Source organism: Bubalus bubalis, chromosome 4, assembly GCF_019923935.1.
Source record: "Bubalus bubalis isolate 160015118507 breed Murrah chromosome 4, NDDB_SH_1, whole genome shotgun sequence".
NCBI lineage: Eukaryota > Metazoa > Chordata > Mammalia > Artiodactyla > Bovidae > Bubalus > Bubalus bubalis.
The window spans coordinates 103,442,962-103,454,410 of NC_059160.1; the positions used below are offsets into that span (position 1 = coordinate 103,442,962).

General features: G+C 39.5%; 1 long non-coding RNA gene across 1 annotated transcript; it reads right to left on the minus strand.

Annotated features, from left to right (window-relative positions):
- Positions 1–2,380: 2,380 nt before the first annotated feature.
- On the minus strand, positions 2,381–9,277 carry LOC123333338. Its single transcript, XR_006550667.2, has 3 exons — positions 9,145–9,277; positions 6,928–7,011; positions 2,381–3,944 (listed from the first exon to the last, which is right to left on the minus strand). It is a non-coding gene; the product is annotated as an uncharacterized LOC123333338 (long non-coding RNA).
- Between the last annotated feature and the right edge of the window lie 2,172 nt (positions 9,278–11,449).

The following is an 11,449-nucleotide window of genomic DNA, read 5'->3' on the forward strand; positions in this document are numbered from 1 at the left end:
AAAAAAAAAAAAAGAAGAAGAAGAAGAAAAATAAAGAGAGAAAACAAACAAACCAACAAAAACAATGTCGCAAAAATTATAAAGAAAATACAGGTACAAAATTGATATCAAATACCAAAAAGCATAAATTAAAAATCTTGAGTAGAGTTTGGAATTGCAGATATACGATGTTATATAAAAGAAGAAGAGAAAGAAACAGAGGAAAAAAAAAAGTCAGCAATTATGAAAAAAACTATAGGTACAAAATTGATAACATATATCAAAAGGCTAAAATTAAAAATCTAGAGTAGAGTTTGGAATTTCAAAAATGCAATGTTAAAGAAAAGAAGAAAAAGAACAAAAAAAAAAAAAAAAAAAACACGTTCAAAAAATTATAAAATATATATATGAAGTTTGCTGAAGAAGAAGAAAAAAAAAAAAAAAATAGGGTCTTTTTTTTTTTTTTTTTGCAAAGTAATAGTTATAAAAGTGAAAATTAAAGGACAATAGAGGACTTAAAAAAATTTTTTTTAATTAAAAAAAAAAAGAAAGAAAGATTGATCGTAAAAATAGTAAAAATATATCTAGGTCTTTCTCTGGTTTTGTTGTGAGTATTGTGGGTTCAGTTCATTTTTGGCAGTTCCTTAGTCCGACTTATATTTCTCAAGATCTATAGGCCCCTTCCTATGTAATCCGTAGTAACCACAGGGTTTTAATCTATGGGCTGTAGCTTCCAAGGCGTTTCCCTCTGTTATAGCTTCTTCTGTTTGCTGGTCTCTTCAGTGTCTGGTTCCCGCCCTGACACAAAGGGGACGGTGGAGGACCCTATTTTTTTTTTTTTTTTTTTTTTTTAATTTAGGCTCACTTGTTCAGCCGCGCTGTGGGGAGGGAGGGAGGGATGCTGCAAACAGATAACACTGGCGTGCACTCACAGTGCCTCAGCCACACTGGGTCTGCCCCCGCTCACGGCGCGTGTAACCTCCCTGCCCACACTGCTTGGGCTCTAGGTTGTTCCGCCGGGAACAATCAGAGGCCGGCCCTGGACTGAGCTCCCAGGTCCAAGCCGCTCAGGTTCAGGCACTCGGGTAGTCCTCAGAGGCGCAGACTCGGTTGGGCCTGCGTTTTGTGTTCTTCCCAGGTCGAGCAGCTCAGGTGATGAGGTGTTTGGCGGGCGCCAATGCTGCGACTTATCGCCTCCCCGCCACTCGGTTATCTGGGTGTAAAACCGGCGCACCTTCTCAGGCAGATATTGACCGTCCAGACCCCCAAGAAGTTTTAGTTAGCAAAGAAGCCTGCTTACAGTTTTATAGATAGTGTCTCTCTGGGGCTGCGATTGCCCCCTTCCGGCTCTGGCTGCCTGTCACCGGAGGGGGAAGGTCTGCAGCCGGCTATCTCTGTTCAGTCCTTTGTTCTGTGCGCGGGCCTGGCGGTGTCTAAGGTTAGGGCTGGCTTTTCGCGTGGTAGATATCCCACAGTCTGGTTTGCTAGCCCAAATTATTTCGCTCAGATAGCGCTCAGGACATTCGGCCCGATTCTTACTCTAAGGGACACAGCCCGTGCCGCACTTCCCTGCCCAGCCCCCGCTTGCTAATGCCGTGTGCAGGCGTCTGCGCTGCTTCTCCGCTGGGGGAGTTCCCGTAGGGCTCACAATCCGCGATTTTTAATTGTTTATTTATTTTTTTTTCCCCTCCCTTTTATGTTGCCCTCTGTGCTTCCAAAGCTCGGCACAGATTCGGCAGTGAGAGGGTTTCCTGGTGTTTGGAAACTTCTCTCTTTTTAAGACTCCCTTCCCGGGACGGAACTCCGTCCCTCCCTCTTTTGTCTCTTTTTTTGTCTTTTATATTTTTTCCTACCTCCTTTCGAAGAGTTGGGCTGCTTTTCTGGGTGCCTGATGTCCTCTGCCGGCATTCAGAAGTTGTTTTGTGGAATTTACTCGAAGTTTAAATGTTCTTTTGATGAATTTGTGGGGGAGAAAGTGTTCTCCCCGTCCTACTCCTCCGCCATCTTGGCTCCTCCTCCCCAATACATCTTTTTAAGAGGGGTAATGCCAGTACAATTTATTGATGATATTTCAGATAAATTATTTAAAATTTGATATCAAGGATGCATTTCTGAGGGGCCTAGGGCTTCCCAGGTGGCACTAGTGTAAAGAACTGGCCTGCCAGGTTTTGTCTTATACAGGAGATATGAGATACAGGTTCCATCACTGGGTTGGGAAGATCCCCTAGAGGAGGGCATGGCAACCCACTCAGTATTCTTGCCTGGAGAATCCCATGGACAGCGGAGTCTGGCAGTCTACAGTCCATAGGATTATAAAGAGCTGGACATGACTGAAGCAATTTAGCACACATGCAGGAAATAAATGACAAGTTGACACAGAAAGATATTCTTTTAACTTTTCAAGGAAAATACAAACTTCTATTAACATCCTCATATACCACAATTTGAATTCATATGTTATGTATTGTCTTTCCTTAATTTATGTATTTAATATTGTCTGTTTAGGGGTTTGCTGATGAGTTCTCTTTATTCATCTATTCTTGCAGCAATACCAGCTAGTATTAAAAAGCTTTCCCTAGGGTTTTATGAAAATACAGAAGGAATTTTCACATTTACCCTTCCCAGTAAGCTTAAGAAAACAATTTTATTTGAAAATTAATATATGAGGAGGATAAAAAATTAAACAGAATAAACTGTATATATTGACAAGTAATTTCTCTATCGCTACATATCCCAGCCCTTTCTTCCTTTCACAAGATTTGTTTCCAGTATTATATCTATCCTTCTTAAAATATTCTATGTATGTGCAAGTAAATATATGTATATATTCTATGCATATGCATATGAAAATAGTGATACAGATTTTTTAACACATTAGATATTTCCTATCTTCTTCTTCCCTTTTGTTTACTTGTACAGTATTAAATATTAAAGTTAAATTTCCTCTGTGAACTCACATCTTGATTAACTTATCTAAATCTTGCTTTAAAATTTTTTTCTGCCAAATATTTTTGTTTTTCCTTGAAAATTTTCACTATATTTTTCTAAAACACTATTCAAAGAAATGTAAACACTATAAATTCATATGGTTATACTTAAATTCTTCCTAGAGCTACAATTAATACCTGCAAAGAAGATACAAAGATTTTAATGCTTCTCTGAATTCAGTCTCTCGTTATTCGGGTACAGTGGAGATTAAAATCTCTTACTGCCTGCACCGAGAAAAATAAACCCAGCACACCTGAGACTGCTATCCTTACAGTGGATTGCTTACAAGGTTGGACCTGGGCTAGTATCTATCAACTTGGCTCTCAGGTGTTCCTAACCAGCAATTAACAGATAAGGATGATTTGCTGTTTAGGCTTTTAAGTAAACCAAATGATGTTATGCTGAAGCTTTCCTTTTCCTTTCTGAGTCTGGAACTTTAAGGAATGGGTACCTGTGTGACCACTCGAACAAAAACTCTGAACACTGAGTCCCTCATTAACTTTCCTGGTAGAATAGTTCACATGTGTCATTGCAACTCAGGGTTTGGGGAATTAAGTGTGTCTACACGGAGGAAGGACTCTTGGAAGCTTGTGCTGCACTGCACCCCATGCATCCTTTCATTTTGATGATTTTACTTTGTATCCTTTCACTATAATAAATATTAGCCATGAATACAACTTTATGCTGAGCTCTGTGCATCCTTTTAGGGAATTACCAAGGCCAAGAATGATCTTGGGAAATTGAACACATTCTCCCTTGCACTGGGTAGGGTCATGTAACTGGAGCTGACCCTATGTTGTTGGTAGTAGTACAGATCATTCTGGGCTGGAACATTAAATCATTGGTGTGAACACCACTTTGCTTCCTTCTCTTTCAGATGGTGGAAAACAATATCCCAGAGAGTGAAGATTCTTTAAAGCTGATGTTGAGAATGGGGATGATGTAGAGCAAAGCGTCCAACTGACCCAAGGTGGAATCTGCATTGTAAAAAATGAAACTGTTTTCAGTAACTGAAATTTTAGCATTTTATGTGATTACCACACAAGAAGACAGTACTGAATGATACACATACTAAGTAGATTTTTGTTACCCTGAAAATAAGGTTACGTAGCATGAAGGGTATTGATATCAACGATTAATAGCAATAATTCCTTGTCATGCATGTAAAATTGCACTGCCTGTCATTCATACTTAAAATTTTAATGGCCATAGTTTATTAGAACAGATTATCCTCTATTGCATATTTTGCCATTTTGTGACAAATAATATTGACAGCCTGGACTAATTATTATAAAGAGAATACATAGATCAAAATATACTATAATTTATTGAGTTTTCTAAGAGTTGAGAAGACTTTCAAAATTAAGCATAGGCAGATATTTACAGTCAGTCACTTAATACAATGATGAACTGAAGTGGCATGAAAGAATATGTTTTTATCACTAATTCACATATTTTTCAAATGTAATAAGTGAAATTAAGTTTTATATGAATATTTTTGTTATGATATAAACACTGTGCTTAGGATGTACATTTAGGTCACAAACATGTAATTGATAAGGACAGATTTTCCTAACTCATGTCTATGGAGTGTGATGTTTTCTGACTCATTGGGAAAATTTGCTGAAATGTAAAGTTCTCCCTATGTTATAATTTTATAAGCAGGTTTCATTTAAAAGTAACAGGAATTTATTACAATACCTTTATTCTATTTTATATCATAGAAAATTGTGGTTCTATTTATGCAAAAGCTACAGAGACATATATTTAATTAACTTAGTAAATAATGTTTTTAAAATAACAGAATAGGTTTAGATTTACAAAAAATTATGAAGATAGAACAGAGAATGCCTATATATTTGCATTATTTATCCTATTATTAGCATCTTATATTAGTATCCCTGATAGCTCAGTTGGTAATGAATCCACCAGCAATGCAGGAGACCTGGTTCAATTCCCAGGTCAGGAAGATCTGCTGGAGAAGGGATAGTCTACCCACTCCAGTATTCTTGGGCTTCCCTTGTGGCTCAGATGGTAAAAAATCCATCTGCAATGCAGGAGACCTTTGTTCTATCCCTGGGTTGGGAAGATCCCCTGGAGAAGGGAAAGGCTGCCCACTCCAGATTCTTGCCTAGGGAATTCCATGGACTGTATAGTCCATGGGGTCTCAAAGAGTCGGACACAGCTGAGTGACTTTCACTTCACTTCACTGGTATGTTTTTTGTAATTAATGATATTGATACTGTATTCAGCTTTCCTTAGTGATTATCTAGTGTTCTGTACCTGAATCCCATATAAGATATTATATTATTCATTGTGTCTTCTTAGGCTACTTAGGCAGTGATAGTATCTCAGAATTGGTGTCTTACAATATCAATAGTTTGGGAGACTCCTGGTCAGTAGAATGCCCTTGAATTGGGATTTCTTTGATTTTTTTTGCAGTTAGACTGGGGTTATGGCTTATTTTTTTGACTTTTTTTTTTTTTTTTTTTTGAAGAGAGGGGAGAAATATCACAGAGGTAAAGTATCAGTTTCATCACATCATTACCTTCATATAAAGCTACATACTATTAACATATCATTGTTTGTGTTCACAGTTGATTGGGGTAGTGTCTGAGGTTTCTCCACTGCAATTTTTTTTCTCCTTTTAGAATGAAGTTACTAAGCATAGTCCTCACTTGAGTGGGAGTTATGCTGCACCTCATCAAGGCCAGGGTAGCTAAATATATCATTAAGTAATATTTTAACTACAACAAAATACTTGGAAAAAGTATTTTCAGTCATTGCATAGTTGTTTTGACTACTAAAATGATTCCTTTAAGTTAATTTCTAAAGATAATAGTCTATTAGTAACTGTTCACATTTCCATTGTTGGGAATATTTTTCAAGACACTGAAATCCAATCCAGAGTTCTCCATACTAGATGGTATCAGACAACTATGCAAAAAAATCAATATGCCTGATGTTTTCCCATGGGGGTGGGGTGGGTACAACAAGATTTGGATGCTCCCTGATGCTAGGAGAGAAGTAGATAAGCATCTAAAGATTTTAAACTTGAAATGGAAGATTGGTGTGCTCTGAATGTTTGCGTGTGTGTAGTAGCTTCAGTTGGAGAAGGCAATGGCACCCCACTCCAGTACTCCTGCCTAGAAAATCCCATGGACAGAGGATCCTCGTAGGCTGCAGTCCATGGGGTTGCTAGGAGTCAGACACGACTGAGCAACTTCACTTTGACTTTTCACTTTACTGCATTGGAGAAGGAAATGGAAACCCACTCCAGTGTTCTTGCCTGGAGAATCCCAGGGACGGAGGAGCCTGGTGGGCTGCCGTCTATGGGGTCGCACAGAGTCGGACACGACTGAAGCGATTTAGCAGCAGCAGCAGCAGCAGTAGCAGTAGCTTCAGTTATGTCTGGCTGTTTGCAACTCCATGGACTGTAACCCGCCAGGTTCCTCTGTCCATAGGATTCTCCAGGCATACTGGAATGGGTTGCCATGGCCTCCTCCAGGTGATCTTCCCTACCCAGGGATCAAACCTACATCTCTCTGTCTCCTGTACTGGCAGGCATGTTCTTTACCACTAGCACCACTGGAAAGCCCAGTGTGCTCTGAATACATATGATGACAGTTCTAAGGCAGAGCCATATTGAGCATGAATGAATTAAGCTCATTTTGTTTCTAGAATTAGAAAAACATTCTTATTATATGTGATACAGAATGATGGATTCATAACCAAACATTTACATAAGATACTGGAAACTAATTCTAAGTTAAAGAAACAAATTGTACACACACACATGTCATGTATGTGAGAATGTGTGCACATGCACACACATACACAGACACACCATCTACGTAGAGATTAGTCCATAATTAAGAAAATAAATTATTTCTTAAAGCTTGTGACAAAATTCCACAAAATTTTTCTTATGAGCCAATGAAATGTTCTGACTTTACTTACCCAATACAAATTATTTATACTTGAGGTTAATTATTATTGATTGAAAATAATGAATCCCATGTATTCACATCTGGATAAGAATATCTGTTATCCAAAAGACAGATGCATATTAATATGATGGCTATGAAAAGACTGTCTGGATTTCACACATAACCTTTACCTGTTAATCCACCTCAGTGTTTGCATTATCCTTCTGTTAGGCATCCATTTTTCTGGCAGTCATTTTCCCCCATATGTTTCAAATGCTGGAATAATCACATTGGCAGGGTATCCTCTCACCAGGATGTTTTCACAGGTCACCAAATGATGAACTCTTTAGCTTGTGGACTACCACCTTGAGACAGAGATTACCCATGTCTCACATGCACTTGGAACATGACCAACGGGGTCATAAATCAGCCACTCTTAAAATCCCTTTCTCTAAAAATTCTCAGAACTAGCTGTGCCACTTCGTGTTTTCTGTAAGCCAATACTGAAACAGAATGAAGATGATAGATCTTTCTGGTAGGAATGCCTATAAAGGATAAATTAGAACAAAATGAGCAGTGTAGATTGCCTTCAGATCACAATATAAATATGATGTTGGTGAAAGGAGAGGAAAAGGAAGGAATGGGTAGGAAGTAATTCAGATAGCTGCAGAGTTCTAAGAATGTCTCAGGCAGACCAATGTGGAGTATTTAAGCAAATCTTGCTCATTCCAGGAATCACACATCTAGCAGAAAGAGACCAGTACTAAAGAACCTGTATGCTTAATCATTAGCTGAGAACAGCCCAGAGGGAAATGTGACTTTGGTAGGAACTCAGTAGTTGATCCGCAGGTATGTGTAGTTGCCAGCTGGAGCTCTCAACTATTCTACATAGCAGTCTCTCTTAAGTAGTACACTGAGCAGTGCACTTACCATGACCCTCTCTCTTTATTAGGTATAACCCTTTTTTAAGATTCAGCTTAGGTATAACTCTCTAAAAGGTCATCTCAAACATCTTCCACAAACTACATCATCTAGGTTAGGAATCTTTCTTCTATTCACTCTATACATGATCTTCTCTTAATGTCTTATTTTATTTTCAGATGATCATTTACTTATTTGTCATACACTACAGAATGTAAATGCTTTGAGGCCAGGAGTTATTTTCTCTTGATCTTATATTCCACAGAATCAGGCAAAGTTTATTACTGAAAGAAGAAATGAAGGATATACAGAGTGGTAGATTTTATTTCCACTGTATCACTCGGGCTTCCCTGGTGGCTCAAACAGTAAAGAATCTGCCTGTAAAGGCAGGCAACCCAGGGTTCAACCCCTGAGTCAGGAACATTTCCTGGAGAAAGAAATGGCAATCACTTCAGTACTCTTGCCTGGAGAATTCCATGGACAGAGGAGCCTGGTAGGCCACCATCCAGGGGGCTGCAGAGGCAGACAGGACCAAACAACTAACACACACATGCAATCACTTGGAATATGCTTAAACCTGGAGATAGTTGATACCCTTATTGCCATAACTGTGGCATCTGTGATGTGAAAGCAGTTCTGTCGTGGAGCCAGATGATGACTCTAGACTCAGTTCAGTCGCTTAGTCGTGTCCGACTAGAGTCTTTGCGACTCTAGATTAGACAGTTTAGTGGAACTCGCACATCTCAATTTCCTCACACAAGAATATTAACATGCATTTTGATTCACTGCCATGAAAATAATCTTGGTTATAGATAGCAAATATAATAAAGAAAACCTAGAGCCAAAACTCTGTAAATGTGCTAGAATATATACTATTCGTGTTAAAAACAGGGCAATAGGTCCAAAATGGAGTTACTTATGCTAAGTCCCATGTCACCAAACGGGAGACTTGAGTTTTGGCTTTCTCAGAAATGGAACCTTAAAAAGGTCAATCAGGAATCACCTTGGTGAGGTCATCTGCCTGATGGTCTCCTGCCATCCCCTAAATGAAAGTAACTTTGTAATAAACAACCCAGTTTTTGACTCCTTTATTTTCCTTCATGTCTATAAAAGTGTTTCATTTTGAACAGCTCCCCGGAGCCCCTTCTATCTGCTAAATTGGATGTTGACTGATTCGAATAGATTTTTGCTCAGTCTTAAAAAGGTAATATGCCTCAGTTTATTTCAGTAGTTGTTTGTAACAACAAGAAGTGGGCACTGAAGGAACCCCCCCCGTGCCCCCCAACCCCTGCCGCCCACAGCCCCTCGAGCAATGAGCAATCAGTACCTGCTGAACCCCGAGCGAGCTCGTGGCCTCTTCCACCTCAGGAGGTGCTGGGTGCAACCCTCTCCAAGCCTCTGCTGCTTTTTTCTTAGGAACATGGCTTTACTTGAGCATTTCTTTTTCAGACTCGGTGCAGAAATTGGCTGGAGTTCAACTGGGTCTGACTTTAAAAACAGACCGGGCCTAAGGGTGGTCGGAGTCTGATTTAGAAAGTGGACCGGGTTCACCTTCAGACTGCAGACAAATTAGAAACAGGATTGATTCCGACTGACGCTGCAGTGAACCCAACGTGTGGCATCAGGTGAACCTAATTTTGTTTTGAGGCTGAACAAGCACTTTAACCTTGCCCACGATAATCCTGAATTACTGCAGCCACAGCGGAGAACTTTTAACGTAGCTGTTTAGCTGTTTATGAGATGCCTCAAAGAAAAGGGGGTCTCAGCTGAGCACTCACAATAAAGAGTAGGGGGAAAACTTATTTTCCTCCTCTTCAGTTACTTGTGACCAGGATGAACCTGCCGGCACACCCCACTCGCTCTGGAGTGTGCAGAATTCTGGGGAGACTGGCAGAAGACAGCAAACGGTAAGGATTCTTATCAAAGTCAGCTGTCCTAGGTTTCTATCTGTGATGCCTGGTTGAGAGAAGAAGGGAAATTTTCACGTTGTCCTTTCCTTTCAGATTGGCAGGCCAAAGGTCCGTGTAAGAATTCAGTGTTTGAATCTTGACTTGTGAATTTGCTTTCGGGTACCCCTGGTGTCGACTTGTTCTCTCCCAAGGGCAGACATTGCCTTCGGGTCTCGTTTTGTGTCCAGAAAACTTAACTTTCTGCCTAACTGTGGCCCTCGGATTGCTGTGTGTGCAGGTAGCTCCACTGTCCAGTTGGGAGCCCCCCAAAATATAGCCAGACAGAAATGTGGGTTTCACTTCTTTGGCGGCCTGGGTCATTTTGTTGGCAGCCCTGGGCAGAACTGTCCGAGTCTTTCTTTCGGTTGTCTTTTGGTTAATCTGCATCTTGGGAGGATGTTGTCGTAGGAGCCTCTTTGGGAGTGCCTCTTGTGTCTGTGGAGTTGTGGAATACTGCCATGGAATATGTGCTGTCATTCTGGCTGACACCTGATAAAGTATTTGAAAGATATTCTTAAAATTCTTAATATGCCTCAGTTTATCTTTTAACAATAGATAGAGAAAGAGGAAAGGAGAGGGCAGAGAGAGAAAGGGGAAAAGAGAAGAAGACAGAGGGAAGAGAGAAGACAGAGAGAGATTACATGTACATATACTCTTTCAAGAAAGAAAGAAGTGTCTAGGGTCAGAATCAAATAAGAATCTGAAAAGGAAGGTGGTAGAAACATGAACAAATGTAATGGCTGTCCTGTGGCTGTTACCAAAACCTATACCTTAGAGAACTCAGTCGTATATAGTTTGTTGATACTCAGTAACTTCCCATTCATTCAAAGCACTTCCTATAATCATAAAGGATAAAAAAAAAAAATGAACTCCATTTCCTTTCTAGGGGGATTCTAGATAGATTCTTACAATTAAAGGAAATAATTTTGAACATGAAGAGATATATGGAGGTTAAGTATTCCTACTACTTTTGGGACCCTGTTGTTATGTAGATCAACCATTTCAGACCCTCAGAAGCATATTCTACCCCTTGCAACATGTGTGAAAACCTTCTGTTTTCTGTACTAAATGTCTCTTTTAAAAATGTCTGCATTGGGTTTTTTGTTTTCCTAACCACTTCATAAATTATATAGTATTTGGTATAAGAAATAGTTGCCTATAAAACTAACCACAAGATAGAAATCTGAAATTATTTACTTAATTGTGTGTATGTGTGCTCAGTCATGTCCTACTCATTGTGACCCCATGGACTGTGGCCTGCCAGGCTCCTATGTTCATGGATTTTCCAGGCACGAACTCTGGAATGGTTTGCCATTTCCTCCTCCAAGGAATTTTCTGGACCCAGAGATTGAACCTATGTCTCTTGCATCTCCTACATTGGTAGGTACATTCTGTACCACTGGCGCCACCTGGGAAGCCCATGGATTAAATTAGGTTTAGATTGGAAGGTATAATAAATATGTTGCTAACAGACAATGGTATAATGATCGTTTATGGCATGTAGTTTCTGTTATGAAACTAATTAACTTATCGTCTTTCAAGTCAGCACTTTGGGAAGCAAACTGGCTTTTTTTTTGGGATACTATGAAAGAAATAATAAACATGAGCACAAGTTTGATGGCCATCTTTCTGCACTAGCGAGTGTGCAAAAAGAAAATTAAAGACTCAAGATTAGAAATACAC